This window comes from Acipenser ruthenus, chromosome 13 (genome assembly GCF_902713425.1).
Source record: "Acipenser ruthenus chromosome 13, fAciRut3.2 maternal haplotype, whole genome shotgun sequence".
Lineage (NCBI taxonomy): Eukaryota > Metazoa > Chordata > Actinopteri > Acipenseriformes > Acipenseridae > Acipenser > Acipenser ruthenus.
Window position 1 is genome coordinate 35521805 of NC_081201.1, and position 5000 is coordinate 35526804.

Genomic DNA, 5000 nt, shown 5'->3' on the forward strand with positions numbered 1-5000 from the left:
CTATCATTCTACTGCTGCAGTGCACTAGCCTCATGAAATTGCAGGCCACAAATAGTAATTAATCTTTTTTCCCCCTCAAATTGTAATTTTGAGTATGAACTGCACTCGGCCATAAATCAGTGGCACATGTCGCTGTGTACAGTATATGAATCATAATCCTGACTTGGTTAGACTGCACACATTGTGTTTAACAAGCTTTATAAGGAGTCACAGGGCTTTATTATGGCTCTCCCTGCCTCAAACAAAAACTGAGCCTGGAGGCCTGAGGACCGGTTGAGATGAAAATACTTATTAGAGTATATTACTTCTTGATGTAGATATCATTTTCAGCAGAGTGACTCTGCAGTGCATGGTGCTACATAAATCAATGGCTTTCCTGAGACTAATAAGAACTGCCTCCATCTATTCATTACTCAGCCTGCAATTTAGGCCATCACTCATTAGTCAGCATGTAATTTCATGATTAACACCATACAGCTCAGCGGGTTTGCTGAGTGCAAGTGAACATGAAGGCTTACGGCATGCAGAATTAAGGGCTGGGGACACAGAACTCAAAAATGTTACCCAAAATAATTGGTCGGCTTTATCATCAAGTGCTGCAATTATCTGTGCAAACACAGACAGTACATCTTGTAATCAATGCATGGTAGGGAGAGGAGGAGGGAGGTGGCGGGCCTCACACGCCTGCACTCAATAACACGACAGAAACTTGAAGACTGCAATTTGATTTGACATTCCATCATGCATCCCGGAGACAAAGGTCCACATAGGAATGTGAAGTAAGACATTTTCTTGTTAATAAAGCATTGATCCGACGTATTGATTTTACATGACATGGCTTTTGCTGGGATTTTGCCCTCCTTTTTTTCCTGTGCAAATAGTAAAGCTCTTCAAACTGCTTCGGCGTCTGTGACATGGCCACATTTCTAACTCTCTGTGATGTAAATTCTATATGTGTAAAACCACTTCATAATCAGCCCATTAATCATCAGAGGCTGTCAGCATTGTCTTTCGGGACAATTTGTCATGTCTCTGCCTGGGCCTATACAAGTGTGTCAAGCAAAAAGCCTGTGTGCCTAGGACAGATGAGCCTCCTCCAGTACAGCCTTGCTGAATGACTTGCTTATATAAAGAAAAAAAAAAAAAAAAAAACCTTAAATAAAGAATTACATTTCTTGATTAAAGAACAGAAATATGGCATACACTGCACATTGTAGCATGTTGAGGTGTCATCTATTTGGGAGCTAATCACCATGACTATTTGACTTAATGAATTGAGTTAGTCAGAAAAAATATAGATGACCAACTTGTATTGATTTTATGTGAATACAACTGAAATAAAGCTCTTAAATGCCTTATGACTTGTGATAACCATACAGTTTCATTGTAAGACAAAGACATCAACCTTTGCAGTAGTAGATTTGACTTAATATCACTTGAGTAGAATGTGATCTGATCTTTTGCATACAGATTATTTCCATTTGTAATGTAAAAACTAAATAGCTAAGTCATTCTTTTCATTTTTGAGGGGCATTTGTAACATTTGAGTAAATCACTTTAGTCACTGCTAAAAATGATAAAAGAATGGTTTAAAAAATACATTTAGTGCCCCACTCGCCACCCCTTGTGCTTTACCTTACGACAGCAGATCATGTTAGAACTAACTCCTTTGACTTCACATCAATATTAATGTTTTTGTACATTGAAAGTACCAATGTATTTGCATTAATGAATTACAATACAATTACCTATCTCTTTGTATTAAGGAGATCAGTGACAGGTGCTCAAGAAACACAAGGTTTTGAAATGGAGGGGGGTGGGGGGTTGGGGTGGGTTGTATTATTTAGTTTGCCTTTCTGTTTCTCAGACAGCAGCTGGGTGATATGCAGAACAGATTGACTAATAACAGGCTAAATCCACCTTGACTTTTGTCCCCACCCCTCCCTTCGAACTTCCAGCATATCTGGCCTGGAGCCCTTTTGAGTGCTGTGCAACATAAGATCTATCACCCTGCCGCCTGACAAAATGAGGAGCTTGGGAGACCTCTCTGGCAGGGCTCGCCACTAGTGGAGAAACATAAAACCCTCCACATACATCCAATAAATCCTTGACATGCTGAGTTTACAAGCCAAGAGTCCAGCAGAGGCAGGCCAGGCGCTGGCACATCCCAGTCACAGAGCACTGAGCCTGGCCAATCAATACCTCTTTCCTGTTTTAGAACTGGGTAATTATGAGGTGGAGAGATTGCCTGACCTTTCACCTGCGCTGCATTACTTTGCTGATATTAAGATAAATTGCCTGATTTTGGGTAAACATATGCTGCAATTCAAACTGTCAGCACTGGTTTGCTCAGGGATAATTTGTATTGATCTCCCAGCTTCTTCCCAATTTTGCTTACTGACCTCACAGATAATTAGAGAAGGAGCCACAGTAAGCTAAAGTCAGAGCTACAGAAGAATATATATATATATATATATATATATATATATATATATATATATATATATATATATATATATATATATATAAAATAATAGAACAAATTTGCTTAATAGCACTGGTAATATTTGGTCCCCAGCTATCATCATGATTCTAAGTAGTCTCAAATCATTACTCAGTGTATTAAAATGAAATTGTAATCACAAAGGACTACAAAAACATGATATTGTGTCATTAATAGATTTATCACAGGTAAAAAAAAAAAAAAAAGTAAAACAGTTGCTAGTTTGTGATTTTGTTGTAGTATGATTGTGAAAAGAAAGAACATAAAAACAGAGAAATTATAGGACTTCATCATTTTTTTTTCAGAAATATAGAAAATGAGTATACAGTATCATTTTTCCCCAGCGTAGTTGATCTGTTTCTCTTTATGAACAATACTGCAAGATATTCATATTCTTGTAGAAGGTTCTTTATCACTTTCAAATACATTTGAGTAAGCCTAATGCATAGTAATTTTTTGTTAGAGAGCTTTTATTTTAAAATGAGAAAATTACACGGCAATAAAACCTGGATGAATAAAGAGCTAGTATGGTAGGGAATCACATTCCATGCAAAATGAGGCAAGCAATCAAACAACCTCTGAAAGGGCCAGATATCCTGTTATCATATACAGGCTTATATCCAGAGTGCATCCTACAAATAGGTTCTGACATGACCAAATACACTCAGTGATTCCTACACGCAGAAATAGCCTACAGCTCAAGGAGGGATACATATTTAAATACATCTGAGTGCAGTAGAGTTAATCTTATTACTTTACATGCATTAAAGCCATAAGAGAAGAAACATTCTAAATATTTAAGTGCACTGGAGTTTAATCAGACCGCAATTGATAACATTTGAACGGTCTGCATTGTCAGTTTAAGTTGGGATTGTGGATGTTAATATGGCAGTAGAAAACAGTGTCTTGGTTTGCAGCTGAGACCAGAAAATCTGCCTGGCGCAATTGAAAACGTGGCCAGGCTTCAGTGATATTTTCTCACTTGTATTTTGATGACTTAACCTACTTTGTCAGCTGTTCCTGTTTCAACCTCTAACATATTCCTCGTAGTGGAGTCATTTATATACATCATATACTGAATGATTGCACATCATTCAGTATGTGGTGTACATATATATATATATATATATATATATATATATATATATATATATATATATATATATATATATATACATATGTTACATGTATAGTATAAACCCATTTTATTTTCAATTTGGTGTTACCTATTTACAGAGTTTTGGTTGTAGTAGCCTATAGAATGACTTCAGAAACATTTTGAGCAGAAGTAAAAGCAGCGCTGAAGGTATTTTAGACCCTTTGCCAGCCGACAAATACAATGGTATAGGCTACAATAACAAGACATTAGCTGTACTCAAATCGTGTAGACAAAAAAGTTCACTGCATGCAGGTATGTGATTTAGGACAACACTTCTGCTTCTTTGATAACAAGCTGTACTGTTGTGATTGTAAACACCATTTCCTTTATGTATTATGTTACCTTGCTTCAATTATGTCAGTGATGCAATTATGTCCATTTCTTTATCCACATTGTATTGTAGCCTATGCTTTTGCATGCTTTGTATGTCTCTAGGCTACATAAATACATTTATTTTAAATGTCTGTTACTTGGTTTGCTTGTATAGTTTTGTATAATCGTAATATATCTGTATATAGACATATTTCTGTTCAAAAAATTTTTTTTGTATTATATTTGGTATTTTTACGCACAGCTGATATATGTGCATTTTAGTATATAAACCCATTTATTTTCATTATTGTGTGTTACTTATTTACAGTTTTGGTTCTATAGTATCGTATGCACATAATTATTATGTGCAATGGGTGTTTATAAAGGTATAGTATTATATTATAATACTATACTTTATACACACTAATTTCTGTTCAAATCTTTGTATACTACATGTTTTCATCATTTTTTAGAGTTGCGCTCTATGTAATATGCCTTCATTTTAACTCATTTCTGATCAAACACCCACTTATTTACATTATTTCGGTTGTCCAGCTGATTATGTGACATCTCTGGATACAACTACAGCTTAAATGGAATCGTTTGATTTTTCATTGCAGCAATTATATTGTTTTTAATACGGCAGTCAAAATGACAGCTCGTGGCGGTTCTATGCCTATAACTCCACTGGTTCTTGTGTTAAATTATGCCCAACTTGTGGTGGCGCATCCAGGCTATGAATATGATTTCACCTATAGAATATGATCATATTCAATATAAGTTTCTGGTGGTACGCTAGGACCCTGGGGATCGATGCAGCAGCGTTTTCAAAATGTCCACAGGAACTGTCAATGCATTAACAAAGGAAAGGCGTCTCCAAATAAAGAAATATTAAGAATACTACACAAAGACTGAAGAAAGACTGTCTTTGCTTTTATGTTTTGCTGTTTTCCTGTTCATTTCGCAGTGTGTAATATATATATATATATATATATATATATATATATATATATAGAGAGAGAGAGA

The 5000-nt window shown here is 35.6% G+C and overlaps 1 protein-coding gene across 19 annotated transcripts in view; it reads right to left on the reverse strand.

Moving 5' to 3' along the window:
- LOC117418417 (transcription factor COE3) overlaps positions 1–5000 on the reverse strand; it is a 97353-nt gene that overhangs the window by 12130 nt on the left and 80223 nt on the right. The gene's annotated exons all lie outside the window — the stretch shown is intronic.